Consider the following 15,687-nt stretch of genomic DNA (forward strand, 5'->3'; position numbering starts at 1 on the left):
GAGCAGCTGGGACCGAGAGCGGAGGATCGATGATGCTCTTTTTAAAGAAAGGCAGCGCTATGAATGGGGGCGTTGACCAAGGATGGGCGCGTTGAGCTTGCTCCGATGGACTAACGGTTACCCCCTGGTAACAGCTGCAACACTTACCTGAGTATACGCTAGAATCGATGAAGGAAGTGGAGTTGGAAAAATAGAGATACCGATGCCAACCCATCTGTACCCTTTTATTCTCTCTCACGGCGGTCTTCGTTCTTGCCGCAGAACAATGACGCCACTTCCGGCGCTCCCGGATGTGCGTAGGCTTTTGCAAGAGGAATCCTCTGGCTTCAGGTATATGCAAAGGTGAGAAGAGCTGCTCTCCATTGAGGACCCCCGGTTCGAGTCCCAGCCAGCCGGCAGACTGATGGTTTATAGTAGGTGATTTTGTCATTGTGTTCGATGCAGCTGTGCTTTTTAAAAATGTATTTTAGTATTGTGATGGAGTGAATTCGGCAGTCACCATGACGACAAAGCTTGTTTTCCTTTGCAAGACCTATTCCTCTGGCAATGAGCAGCAAAGCGTGCATGATATTCCGCGGGGCCGTAGATAACAACAAAGGCAGGTTATTGCACAGCAATTATTTGGCCTCTAAGACTGCAGGCGCGTATCTGTCTCCCTGGAGTCTGGACATGGCACAAAGTTTTAATGATGTCTGAGGTGGGCGTGGGCCTGTCCCTAAACTGCTCATCACTTCATGGCATGTTCAATGATTGATTATTCATTCCGTCCTTAACGTTAACTCCAGGGTTTTTCAAAGGCAGGCGCGCGCACTTAGAAACCTGTGTAAGCCTTGACCCCCTCCACTTTTTCAGCGCGGTCTAGTAACAGCCACCGCGATGAATGATGATTGCTTCTCGCGGCGCTGTCATGACTGAGTGACTGTATGCTGCTGGGCAAGGCGAGCGAGACGCAACCTGGCACACACACAGGCTGGGTGCCCATGCCTACCAACCCCCCCCCCCCCTTCCCCCCCGAAAAAAATGAATTTGTCCTGTATCGTAACCTGTGCCCATGTAAAGCGCTCCAATGCCTTCGCTTCGAGTTTGCGCTATGTAAACTTGCCCAAAAAATGGAACACTTCGAAACCATGGTGGAAAATATCGATGCATAACATAAGTCCTAAGATGTCATGGTATTGTTGTTCATCCGAAATTCACATCACTCGAGTGAACACAAAATCCATTGTCGATCGCTGCAGACTATCTTTTTTTCCAATAGGAATCGCTGGCACATTTAATACTGTTCACTATTCCTCTGAAACGTTTTATTTCTTTTAGAGCAGTAGTGACACTGTGAAGCCGTCTCGACGAGTTCTTTTCCCATCAAAAGACAGCCACAATGGGGGTACTCCGGGCGGCTGGCGCGTGTGAAGGAGCCCCCATCTTTTCTGAGATTTCTGCTTGCATTCACCTCATAGGGAAGATGACAGGGGTTTCCTTTTCCAATTTCACGAACAATGCAAACCGCGGCTTTACTGTTCGCTTCGATTACGTTTGATACATGTCGGACAGGTCACATTTAGGACCTGACACAAGCACTGTCCCTTTTGCCAAAGATTGTTCTGCACACCTGGGGCATTGCATCTTGGACTGCCTTAAGGTACTGGATATTACAGTGTCACTGTTTACTTGAGTGCACTTTTCCCATAATTACTCAGTTAATAGACAGTTGCCAGTGGAACATTCTATTACCTTACTATGTGCAATCCACTGCTCAAACAAATTACAAACTAGGGATACGGTGTTTCTGCAATGTCGTCATAACGTGCACATCGGGTGTCAAGTCAGTCCATCACACTGTACAGATGATGAGAAATGCACTATTGGTGCTGTCGTGCTGTACATGTGGGCGCGGAGTGCAACCAAAAGGCCACTCGGAGTGGGCATCGGGAGAGTCATGGATTTTGATTAGGGATGCTTGAAAGTCTCGAGCTTGAAAAGAAGTGTGAGTACTGTAGACAGAATCGGGTTGCTGGACTTGGAGAGTGTGACCGTGGATAGAAGGAAAATGTATGGGGCTGCTGGGGCAGAAAGGAGGGTGATCCGAGGTGTAGGTCTTTAAGGGCATTTGCTGGAATGGGGACCTAAAGGCTACTTGGGATAGTGTATTCCTACTGTGTGAAAATAAATGCACCACACTGCCATATAATAATTGTTTGAATTGCAGTTCGTAATAAATCAGACTATTGCCTGTGCCATGGTATTATCCTACTAGTCTATGCTGGGAGTCACGTGCAAGCCACAGCGTCCCGTTGCAAAATAATGAATTTGATATGATGTTTGATTTGAGAAAAGTGCATGTACTTTATTAAAGGATATAAATGACGTTGCTATTTTTTTAATGATGTTTCAGTATAGAAAATACAACTAAATAATGTGTAGGAATGTTATTACTATCAGTAACAGCATTTCGAAAAATGAAGCTGGCATATACATATCAATTTTTTCCACTCATTAAACTGTATCTCGAAGTCTGTTATGAAGCTCTGTGGTTATACTGAATAAGCAGCTATCTATGTTATTTGACACCTCTTTATTAATGTAAGAACTGCACTTTCACAATTGCTTTATTAACCTTCCTGCTTTCTCAAATTTGCTTGAAAATGCACCATTTGTCCCCTTTTTTTTTTTCAAAATTTTCTCGGGGGTGCAGTATGACAATCAATTTACGCCTCACTACTTTCAAATGTCACCAGCCGCCACTGTGAGCAGGTCTGTCCGCAGTTGTTTAATGAGTCTAACAATCTGATTCCACTAAACTATGTGTTTCTGGAAATACTCTATGAAGGAAGTGCAGCCTGGGGGTACAGAAAGTATTATTTGCAATCACAGCAGCGCACATGGTCATTTTAGGGTTGAGGGTGGGTTTGTGTTTTGGGGGGCCAGGTGTAATTTAAGGGTTTAGAGCAGGTTTGGGATTGGGGTGCGAGGGTTAATTTTAGGGTTTAGGGTGTGTTTGGGTTTTAGGGTACAAGGGTTAATATTAGGGTTTAGGGTGTGTTTGTGTTTGGTGTGCAAGGGTTAATTTGGGGGTTCAGGGTGTGTTTGGGTTTTGGTGTGCAAGGGTTAATTTGGGGGTTCAGGGTGTGTTTGTCTTTTGTGTTGCCATGGTTAATTTTAGGGTGTAGGGTGTGTTGGGGTTTGGGGTGCAAGGGTTAATTTGGGGGTTCAATCCAGGTCTCCTCATCAACTGCCGCTCTGCGGTAAAGCACGCCGCTGATGTAGCCAATCTCATCCTCAATTTAAACTCTGACGTAGCAATCCTGACGAAATCCTGGCTTAGCGAATCCTCTTCGCCCTGCCTAGACCTTCTAGTCCCGCCCAACTATCACATCGTAAGGCTGGACTGGCAATCACAAAAAAAAGGGGGTGGCATAGCCTGCACCTACCGCTCCAACCTCTTTATCACTGAACTTCTAGCCGATCCTACGGACTCCTGCTAATATCTTGCCTTCTCTGTCTGCAACAACACCTCCCTTCAGTGCAGACTGCACATCTTTTACCACCCTCCAGGCAAAAATGATACCTTGACAGACTACCTCATGGAAATCATCACAACCAAAGCCTCCCATAACCCAAATGACATTTTTCTTGGTGACTTCAACTTGCACTGGGACGACCCCAAGGACTCACAGGTCAACGCCTTCAGAGACTTCTTGGACGATCAATCCCTTACCCAAGCCGGATGCCTGATGTGGGGACGGTGACATGTTCCTCCTCCTACCTTCCACCGAGCCGACCGACTAACAGTGGGGACCAGAGGCTCTCATCCGGCCTCTCTCTGTGTTGGTGCTCACCCTCCAGTGAGGAACTGTAGTCAGGGATGCATCAGCAGATTCATACTTCAGCGATCCATTGTGCTCCTTAATGTGCCTGCCACTTTCGTTTACATGTGTGATTGGCCCTGTACGTTCTCTTGCAATCTTGCCTCATCTGTTTGAACCTCGGACCTTACCCCTCCCTTCCACTCGCTCCCAGCACCGTTTTGTCTGACCGGTCCGCTCAAACTTGCTGTGGTGTGGCCGCCATTACTAGTGTGCTGTATGGGCACCGCTCCAGTTTCGTTTTTCGGATTCGAGGCGAGCGCGCGCTCAGAACCTAGACGGGTATTCCTTTCCCTGGTATTTCTTTCCCTTGTAGCCGGTCTGCCCGCACTTTCACCTGCTCCTCCTGTCTTTGGTGCGCAGACTTGCGAGGGATTATGTGGCCTGCATTCAGTGAGCTCTGCTGTCTGATTAGTTGCCGAGCACCGTAGTGCATGACGGCTGGGGGCCGTCATCAGCATGGAAGGGGTTAAACGCATGCAATTTGTCGTTTATTTGATCAGTCACTACAGTACTCTCTGTACTTGTTGGAAGTTGTATTCATCAGATTCGAGATGTCACTTGTAAGGTATACGTTAGCTGTAAATGTAATGACAATTCGGCTTTTCTACATTGAAAGCATTGTATATCGAATATATGAAATCAATAAATAACATTCAAAGAAAATCATGAAGGAAATGGGACTGAGGGATTGAGTACCAGGTCTGAACCTATCATGTACTAATCCTACAGTTAAGAGTAAGAACAGAATGGGAGATATCGGCATCATATAACGTTGGTCGAGAAACACGACAAAAATGAAAGTTATCTTTACTTATCTTCTCCACTTCTGGTAGAGCTTTCGCTCTCGAGCAGAGTGGTCGCTCCCTTGCCTCCCTGGCGTCCCGTGGTATCGTAGCTCCGCTTATTTAACCAACTACTGCATCATTTGTTGCCTGCACTGTTCGCCGCTTTGTATTTGCGTTTGTTGAAAAAGCGCTATCACCTGCATTTGTATAATTGAGCATTTCTCCCCAAGCGCTACGCTCTCTTAACCCCTCCGCTGCCATTTTGTGTGTTGTGCTCGCCCTCTAGAGACCGCCCCGCCTCCCAGCTGAGACGCCCTCCCACTAAGCAGAAGCAGCGCTCCGCCAGCCCTCCGCGTTGTGACTCGCTTTCGCTCTCGAGCAGAGTGGTCGCTCCCTTGCCTCCCTGGCGTCCCGTGGTATCGTAGCTCCGCTTATTTAACCAACTACTGCATCATTTGTTGCCTGCACTGTTCGCCGCTTTGTATTTGCGTTTGTTGAAAAAGCGCTATCACCTGCATTTGTATAATTGAGCATTTCTCCCCAAGCGCTACGCTCTCTTAACCCCTCCGCTGCCATTTTGTGTGTTGTGCTCGCCCTCTAGAGACCGCCCCGCCTCCCAGCTGAGACGCCCTCGCCCCTCCCCCTCCACCATCCATATATGACAGGAGTTCCCGCGCGCAGCGTCCACGCGCACCTTCCGCGCCCAACCCGCGCCGAAGGTGCGCCAAAGGTAAGCCCGTCTACGCCCGTCCGCGCCTGGACCGCGCCCAGTGCCAGACCCCCTGCCCCCCTTCCCTCCCAGCCCCCCCGCATTACCTACGATGTCGCCTCCCTCCTAGCCCTTAACCCCGGCTGCTCCCCCAACTGCGTCCAAGCCGCTCCTGGACGCACCCATGGACCGTTCTCCTGCCTCTCCTGCAAATTTAGCGGCACCGACAACATCTCCGCTGCGACCACAACACAGATTCCCGACCCCAACCACCTAGAATGCATCCTTCTCAACACCAGCTCGGTCCACAAGCACGCCATTGACCTTTGGAATCTACTAGACACCATCTCTCCTGACGTCGCCTTCCTAACGGAAACATGGATGAACGCTTCCTCCGCCCCTGACATCGCCATCGCTATCCCTGAAGACTATAAGATCACTCGCAAGGACCGCACCGACCATACAGGAGGAGGAATCGCTATCGTCCATAAGAAATCTATCCGCATCACCACCAGCTCCGACGCCAACCTCGCTAACCCCGAACACCTTCACTTCCAGATCCACATCGACCCCAAGACCACACTCAGAGGCACCCTCCTCTACAGACCACCAGGACCACGCGCAAAATTCAGTGAAGACATCACGGACTTCATCACCCCACACGCACTCCCCTCCAAAGACTACATCCTTCTGGGAGACCTCAACTTCCACCTTGAAAAGAGCAACGACCGCAACACCGCCACCCTCTTAGACAACCTCGCCAACTTCGGACTTAAACAACTGGTCACTTCCCCCACACACATCGCAGGTCACACTCTCGACCCCATCTTCACCTCCAGCAACCATGTCTCCTTCAGCCACACTACAGATCTCCTCTGGACTGACCACAGCTGCGTTCACTTCACCTACAACAAGCCGAAACCCATCATCCACCTCCAACCAACTCTACAAAGAAACTGGAACAAAATCACCACAGAGCAGATCTCCACATCACTCCTTCAAACCTCCCCAGCCCTCTCTTCTAATGCCAACGAAGCCGCCTCCAACCTCACCCTTTGGTTATCCAACACCGCCGACACCTTAGCACCTCTGAAAAAACGTCAACACAAACTTGGCATCAAGAAGGCTTCATGGTTCAACGACGACCTCAAGAAATCCAAGAAACTGTGCCGCTCCCTTGAAAAGGCCTGGAAAAAAGACCCATCCACCAGCAACAAGGACGCCTTCAAAAGCGCCATCCGTACTCACCACCAACTGATCCGAAAAGCCAAGAAAACAGCATTCAAAGATCGACTTGATAACAACGCCCACAACAGCAAGGAACTTTTCAACATCGTCAAGGAATTTTCCAACCCCTCGGCCAACTCCAACAACATCACCCCCTCTCAAGCCCTCTGCGACTCCCTAGCCTCATTCTTCCACAACAAGATTGCAGACATCCACAACAGCTTCGACAACCAACCCGGAAGCCAACCCACCCCACCATCAACTGACCATCTTCCCCCCCGTTAACACCCTTAACGCCTGGAACCCAATCTCCACTGAGGACACCATCCGCCTGATGAACTCCATCCACTCAGGATCCCCCACAGACCCTTGCCCCCACCACATCTTCAACAAAGCAGACTCCGTCATAGCTCCGCACCTCCGAGACGTCATCAACTGCTCCTTCAACTCCGCTACCTTCCCAGAAGATTGGAAACACGCTGAACTCACCGCCCTTCTGAAAAAACCAACAGCAGACCCCACCGAACTCAAAAACTACCGCCCCATCTCGCTTCTTCCATTCCCGGCCAAAGTCATCGAGAAAGCTGTCAACAACCAGCTCGCCGCCTTCCTCGAAGACAACAAATCACTCGACCCCTCACAATCTGGCTTCCGAGCCAAACACAGCACTGAGACCGCCCTCATCGCAGCAACTGACGACATTCGAACTCTACTGGACAATGGAGACACAGTCGCCCTCATCCTCCTCGACCTCTCTGCAGCCTTCGACACAGTCTGCCACAGCACCCTTTTACAACGCCTCAGAAACATCGGAATCCAAGGTAAGGCACTGGAATGGATCACCTCGTTCCTCACCGGAAGAACCCAGAGAGTCCGCCTCCCACCATTCAAGTCCGAGGCCTCCGAAATCATCTGCGGCGTACCACAAGGATCCTCACTCAGTCCCACCCTCTTCAACGTATACATGAGCCCCCTCGCGGCCATCGCCCGCCAACACAACCTCAACATCATCTCTTACGCGGATGACACTCAACTGATCCTATCTCTCACCAAGGACCCCAGCACCGCTAAAACTAACCTACACGAAGGAATGAAAGAAGTCGCCGAATGGATGAAACAAAGCCGTCTGAAACTGAACTCAGACAAAACAGAAGTCCTCATCTTAGGTAAATCCCCCTCTGCATGGGACGACTCTTGGTGGCCGGAAGCCCTCGGAAATGCACCCATCCCGACAGACCACGCACGGAACCTTGGCGTCATCCTGGATTCTTCACTCTCAATGAACAGACAAGTCAGCGCCGTATCCTCTTCCTGCTTTAACATTCTTCGCATGCTCAGAAAAACATTTCGCTGGATCCCCCCCCGAAACAAGGAAAACAGTCACCCACGCTCTAGTCACGAGCCGACTGGACTACGGAAACACCCTCTACGCAGGTACCACCGCGAAACTCCAGAAGAAACTACAACGAATCCAAAACGCCTCAGCCAGGCTCATATTAGACATCCCACGCAACGAACACATCTCCGGTCACCTTAAAGACCTCCACTGGCTACCCGTCAATAAGAGGATCACTTTCCGACTGCTTACCCACGCACACAAATCACTCTACGACATCGGACCAGATTGCCTCAACTCTCGACTGTCCTTCTACACCCCCTCCCGCCAACTCCGCTCTTCCAGCCAAGCCTTCGCCACTGTACCTCGCATCAACAAGACCACCATGGGAGGCAGATCCTTCTCATACCTGGCTGCCAAGACATGGAACTCACTCCCCGCTTACCTTCGTCTCACCCAGAATCACCTAGCTTTCAGAAAGCAGCTTAAAACGTGGATATTTGACAAATAATCCACCTCCCCTTCCTAAGCGCCTTGAAACCCTCTGGGTATGTAGTGCGCTATATAAATATTTTGACTTTGACTTTGACATGTGCTTGGTTACAGGGCATAATAATTTGCAGTAAAACATATTATGTAGCTCTGAACTGTGATGTCATGTTGCTATTTCTTAGCGATGTACATGTGGCTATATGTCAGATAATCAAGACTATAGAAAAGTTTGGTGCAGACTCCGGCCTCGGAGTGAACTGGGACAAGTGTAGCATATAATCCATTAATTCAAAAATGAATAGAGAAACCCTACCTGAAGAATGCTGCAGACCGACGTGGGAACCCATCACCATACTGTACTTGGGGGCAAGTATATCCAAGTATACCAACCAGAAGTAGGTCTCATAAGAGCTATTTGCATTAGCTCTCCAGCCACTGACTAGCCTGTACTTGTTTTGAATAAGGTGTGAAAGAGGTTTAGACTTTTCCCCTTAGAGCTGGGACAGTGTCCTGGCAGTTGTGAAGTGTTTTCCTTCCCTGGGAAGAATACCAGTTGAGGTGGACCAAATAACTTAATTACATTCAAAGGGGCCTGCCCTCTGTCAGTAAATGTTCGTGACACCTGGGAAGGCTCCTGCCTTTGTCCCCCTGGTCAGGCTGGCACCAAGCCAAGTGGGAGGAACACTACCATCAGAACTGACTTTGAGTGATCACAGAGGAGGGTACTGCTTGTTACCATGGACACACCTCTGGGTGAGCATAGAGGCCCTGCACTAGAGAAGAAGGTTTATCCAATCTGATTTTGAGCTTGAGGGGTATAGTGGGATTGTTTGCAGTCTTTTAAACAGAAACATCTGTAATACTGATTAGGGGTTCCCCAAGGAACTTTTACCCCATTGCTTAGTGAATGCCCAGGAATCGCAGAAATGTGGCACCCCAAGGCACCATCCCCATAAGACTCACTGGACCTGGTGAAGATCAGAAGAGTACTGAACCTGCTGTTAACAACATGAGATGAGTCCTGAAGGCCTTCTTCATGGGTCAGTTGGCTGACATCCCATTTGACCATAAGGACACAACAAGATGCAAGTGACCTTTTTCCTGAAATGCCTAGCTTAAAATTAGGAACTGACCTGGACTGGACACTGCTGCTTGTCCTGTGTCTGATGCTTCTAGGGTCTCTAAGGACTTCCCTAAGGCCCTGGGAGCTTCTGTGCTTGTTTGGGCTCCAGATGAAAATGTGAAAACGTCTGAAAGCTTTTCCTCCAGGGGGACCCGCCGGAAAAATTATCTGACAGCAATTCCACTGCATCAGAATAGATTTCAGATTCAAAAGTGCCCGCTCCTCTGAAAAAATGTCTAAGTCCCATGCTGCATGAAGATTTGTAAGAAATGTCAACACTTTTCTGTAAAAAAAATAAAAATGTACCTTTCAGATGTGGGATGTGAAAACTATTTGACTTCCAGAGTTTCACCAGGACGAAACCACTTTGTGTGCCTGACCAAGGCTACATCGTAGTCCTCCTCAAATCGCTCCTGGAACCCTCTCTACCGCTTTCATGGGCTGCCATTTACTGTTTTTGTACTGCTTCAATACTTTACACATTGCCCTTAGTTACGCTTGTCTGCTCTGTACCCTAGCTACTAAGAGGTTGAGTTCAGCTTAATTTAGTGACTTTAAGGGTTCACTCTGACAAGAAGTCTTATCATTCCTTGAGATGGGCAGTCACCCACCCCACATATTAATCCATTCTCTTATACTGTGCAATGACAATGGGCAGCAATATAGTTAAACAAAATAGATTAGAAGCACAGGACAATGTAGTGACACCCCCAGAGTTGGCAACCATCCTAAAGAGACTCAAGAGAAAAATGAAGGAACTATCTAGATTGGCAAGCATTTTCAAACACTGCAAGCAACATGGCCTACAAAGGATTCCTACAAAAAAGGAATTGGAAGAAGTGGTAGGGACTGTTAACATGGGAGACAAAGGGATCACACAGGCGACCTCTTCAAGAGAGGCCTCTCTAAGAATTGATTGGCGAATAAGACCTATCGAAAGGGAATTTCCTACTATAATACACTGAACATGGAAGTCAGGACAAGAGTAGCCGCCCACGCGTAGAGGGTTAACTGATAAGCTCAACAGGCAAAGCCAGAGCTGTATCACTTCTGTATAAAGCACTACAGGAACAGGCTGAAGATGAATAATAAATGGGCAGCAGATACAAGCCTGCAGATGGTACCGACTAAGAAACAGTATCTCCACAGACCGGAAGCATCTAGAAATACTGTTTTCAAATTAATATACGCTTCAGTTACATTACAACTAAAAGAACTGATAAGTTTTGCAAGGGGCGTTAGCACATTGCCCTGATGTGAGGATGTAGAAGCTTACTTCTACCACATGAGGTGGAGTTTTCCTAACTTGATTCAGGTGCAGGGAAACACATGTCTAATTTTTACCACATGATGGATAGTTGACCTAACTTAAATACACACTGTGAGGAAATTATACAGTTAAAGACGCCACAGATAGACGAACTGCACACCATACACATGCCTACTGGTCATATGTCCGCGCCCCAGAAATAGGAGTTACAAGCAGAATAATAGGCTTGCATTGTTTTTTTTTTTTACTTTTTATTTGCAGAGTAACAGTAACAAATTTCGGTCAGTACATTTCGTGCATTAGGGTCAATTACGGCACCAGTACAAAACATTGACAGTGTTCATGTGGAATATGTATCGATTCAGCTGTGAAGAGCTACAAGTCACACCAGGCTTGCATTGTTTTTAACACCTTGGCTGCTAGGCGTTTTCCCCCTCCTGTGCTGGGAATTACCATTTTGCTGTTTCCATGACGAGCTCAGCTCGTCATCAGCACACGACACCCGTGGGTGATGACGAGCTGAGCTCGTCATCAGCATCGAAAGGGTTAATTAAAAAGGAATTGGCTAGGAACTGGAATGCAAGAGACATTCCCAGAATTCATAAGTGGCAATGAAAGAAAGGACAGCGAAATGAGGAGAATGTGAGAATACTTCATTTTGCTCCTGGAAAGAAAGCGAGTTTAGAGAGAGCCTGAAATTGCACACAATTTGGATACTGTAATGGCCTCGTTCACAAGCAACAACTCAAATAACAAGGAATCTGTTTAATTAAAAGTGGAAAGGGAAGGCCATAAAGTATGAATGGTATGAAGAGAAATCAACTTTTATAAACATGGTTACCCCTCTTCCTGTGCCAGTTTGTTGATGCTAGTGGCTCTAATCTGGTTGTCACGGAGAAGCAGTTTGCTTTTGCGCTCCACAGCGTTAGTAGAATGTGGATTCTAATAACGATTTTTATTATTGGCCTCAGCCAGAATAATTAAGCTAAGCAACAGTATAGTTGCCCTGACATTCAATTATTTGTTTGCTTGCTCACTTCTGATATTTACATGGCAAGGAACTAGAAATATAATAGTTTTATTTGAAGACAATATTTCAGTAGCCACAGTTCTTTACATTCGCCTAAATTAAAACTGTCTGCCAACCCAAGCAAGCTGAGAATATATGCACATGTAGAAAGAACTGTTACTGTAAGATTCCCTTATGCCTTCACCCACAAACCCTTATTCTCCGATCATTTTGACTTTATTCGCTTTATAACGAAACCAGATAATCAATACAAACTCTCACATAAAACCATATTAAAACAGAAATTGATACAAAAAACTGTGCATAACATTTTCCAAATCAATCCTCATATGAATCTTAACCCCTTCCATGCTAATGACTGCCCCCGGCCGTCCTGCACTACGGGGGGGGGGCGTGTGCTGATGACTGCTGGGGGCTGTCATGAACCCGCCCACTCATTAAAAGCGCCGCACAGAATCGCGGCTGCACCCAAGGGGTTAATAGCAGCAGATAAGAAACAACTGATTGCAAAGCACAGCTGTGGGGCACTAAGCAGCTGTAAAAACACAAATATCTGGCCTACATTGTGCAAAATGTGTTTATTTAAGAATAGGTGCAAGAAGCAACCGACGGGTGAAATAAATGAAATTTGCATTGCAAGCTGACATTACCACAGGGACAAAATATAATTCTGTCCTGTGTTTTCCTATTCTCCGGCAATGACTGAGAATATTGAATGAGACCCATCCTAAATGAGTTAATAAATGACGAGAGCCAGTCCTCAGCCTTTCCCGAAAGACCTGGGAGCGACCAACGACGCCGGAGATCCTCCAGGCTATTAGTCTCAACGTTCCGTCTTGGACTAGACGATGAGGAACGAGATCTGGATTGAGAAGAATGTGAGGAGAGTGGGGGAGTTGGATTGGAAAATCTCAGGAAAGTTCCAGTAGAACCGGAAACCAAACTTGAGACCTCCACAGCGGGGTGATCAACCCCACCTCCACTTGTTGGCGACGCAGGAGCGCCGATACCCTCGTGATCATAGAGAATGGGGGAAGGCATAGCCCTGCTCCCCCTGCCAGTCCTGGAGGAACACATCCGTCGCCTCGGCTAGAGGATCTGGCCGTCAACTGAAAAATCTCTGTAGCTGATGATCTAGTCTTGATGCAAATAGGTCCACCGAGAACGGACCCCACCTCTCCGACAGGCGGGCAAAGACCTGGGGGTCCAGCTTCCACACGCTGGCATCCAGCAGATGGCGGTAGTGCCAATTGGCCACCTCGTAAGGCAAGTACTCTGCTGTAACCGATATCTGGTTGTCGAGGCAAAAATGCCAAAAATACCTGGCTAGGTTCGCTAACATCCTGCACCTGGTCCCACCAAGATGATTGATGTAACGGACTGCTGAAACGTTGTCCATCCTGAGTAGGACGCACAACTGCACCTTTGTCCAGCACTGTACAGCGAAGGAGCCCGCCAGCAACTCCAAGCAGTTGATGTATAATGATTGCTCTTGAGTGGAACAGACGTCACTGGTGGAATACTCCTCGCAGCGGGCACCCCACCCTGAGTGACTGGCGTCGGACTCGATAATATCTGGGGCGGACACGAAAATCGCACGGCCATTCCAGGCTTCCATGTGCTTGAGCCACCACCTCATTTCGTCCCGTACCTCGCCTGATAGGGGAATCTACTGAGAATATGTCAGCACTAGTCTGAAGTGATAGGCCTTCAGGTGCTGCATAGCTCGGTAATGCAAGGGACCGGGAAAAATAGCCTGAGTGGAAGAAGTGAGCAACCCCAGCAGGCGTGCCAGCTGGCACAAAGAGATTTGACTCTTCGCCAATGTCTGACGCAACTAGTGTCTGATCTTCGCCATCTTTCTGGCGGGAAGACTCCGAGTAGACGCTACTGAGTTGATGTTGAAACCCAAAAATGTTGCACACTGGACGGGGACCAGCTGGGATTTCTTTTCGTTGATAACGAAACCCAGACCCTGAAGGAGGTTGACTGCGGTCTGCAACTGGGCTGACAACCTCCGGGGACATTGGTCCAAAAACAACATGTCGTCCAAGTAGATGGTCATCCGCACTCCCCTCGCCCTGAGGAACTCTACCACCGGCCGAAGTACTTTCATGAAGCATCACGGGGCGGAGGATAGACCGAAAGGGAGTGTGGCGAATTCGTAAACCTGACCTTCCCACCTGAACTGCAAAAAACTGCGATGAGGGAGAAATATAGGCACCGTCAGCTATGCGTCCTTCAGGTCTAGCCTGACCATCCAATCGTTCGTTTTCAAGACGTCCCGCAAGAGGTGAATGCTCTCCATCTTGACGTGGCGGTACACCAGCCACTCGTTGATTTCCGTCAAGTTGATAACCGGGCGCCTGCCACCGTCGACCTTGTCGACCAAGAAAAGATTGCTGACAAAACCTCTTGGATGCTCCGCTGAATAGCAAATCGCCCATTTTTGAAGGAGGGCGCAAACCTCCTCGCGCAACAGCTCTGTGTCGTGCTGCGAAAAGGAAATGGGGCGGGCGATATAGCTGACCAGGACGGCCATGGAACTCCAGCTGGAAGTCCTGGACCTTCTGCAGCACCCACACATTGCTGGTGAGGGTAACCCAAGCCGGGAAGAACTGCGCCAAGCACCCCCCCACCTGCAAGCTCGCCGAAGGCAGTACACTCACCTCGTCCAGCACCTTGATGCTGTCCTCCTTTATGGCCACGTCCATGGAACTTTTGGGCTCTTGTTGGGTATAAGTTATTAAACCGGGCGTTGTCCTGGACTTGACCACGGCCGGAGCCTCGCCCCCTGTCGGAGCTGTGTAGTAACCGAACGAGCGGCTCCTGCCACGTCAGGCCCTATCGAAAACCCGAGGGGTGAACACCTTGCGGATGTTGGCTTGCGCCCTGTCAAGGGAGGTGAAAGTAGCCACAAACTTCTCCAACTCCTTGACAAAGGGATCACCGAACAACCCCCCCCCCTGGGCCACCGCTCCAGCCTCGTAAGAGGCGAGGTCCCCCAGCTTAGGATCCACCTTGATCAGGAGTGACCTTCTCCTCTCCATGGATAGTGCGCAGTGCGCGTTTCCAATGAAGACTATTGCGCGTTGCGCCCAATTGGACAGAACCTCCGGGGAAATCACATCTCTCGACACCTTGGCCTCCGCAGCAATGTCTAAGATCTTCGTGACTGGCCCTACTGCATCGAGCAGCTTGTCCTGACAGGCGCTCCAGGAACGATCTATACCCTTTTTCGGGTCCCTAACTAACTTGGCCAGGAATGTCGCCATTATCTGGTCTATCTCTGGCATGAGAGCAACCTTCCCTTCCAGATTAGGGCGGGGACACTCCGCCCGAAGGCGGCTGCGGGCCACCTTATACCCGGGAACCCAGTCTGAGGACATCGGGTGAACTATATCATCCGGGTCCAGCATGTCAGAAGGCCCTGATGGGGCGGGGTCTGGGGCCCAAGACCTAGAGGAGCATGTTTCCTCGTCCGTATCTGGGGAGTCTCTGTCATCAAGATTGTCTAGAGATATGGGCCTGGGAGACGGAGGGGGCCCCCCTGTAGGAGCTGGCAGGGGGGGGGGGGTGAGAAGGCGGCTGAGCCACAAACGCGCACTTCGAACGGTCAAAGGCTTCCGTATCAACTCCTTTTAATGCAAGGCTTTTTGCCAGGGGGTAGAGTTAGTAGGAACCCGGGGTGGGGCAGGGGTAGTGGGAATGAGGGCTTCCATTTTTGCGTATGCCTTCTCCATTCAGGCTGACAGACGTTGCTCCACAGGCCCCATGGCCTGATCTACAGCCCTGTAAATAGAATCGTCTACCGCCTGGTAAAAATCATCATCATCATCATCATCATCA

At 49.0% G+C, this 15,687-nt stretch overlaps 1 protein-coding gene across 1 annotated transcript in view; it reads left to right on the forward strand.

Moving 5' to 3' along the window:
• Positions 1-312: 312 nt before the first annotated feature.
• RAB23 (RAB23, member RAS oncogene family) overlaps positions 313-15,687 on the forward strand; it is a 213,640-nt gene continuing 198,265 nt past the window's right edge. Inside the window, exon 1 of the mRNA XM_086921444.1 lies at positions 313-413. The gene's annotated coding sequence lies outside the window, so the exon portion shown is untranslated. The remainder of the gene's footprint in view (positions 414-15,687) is intronic.

Source organism: Lissotriton vulgaris, chromosome 5, assembly GCF_964263255.1.
Source record: "Lissotriton vulgaris chromosome 5, aLisVul1.2, whole genome shotgun sequence".
In the NCBI taxonomy this organism is placed as follows: Eukaryota; Metazoa; Chordata; class Amphibia; order Caudata; family Salamandridae; genus Lissotriton; species Lissotriton vulgaris.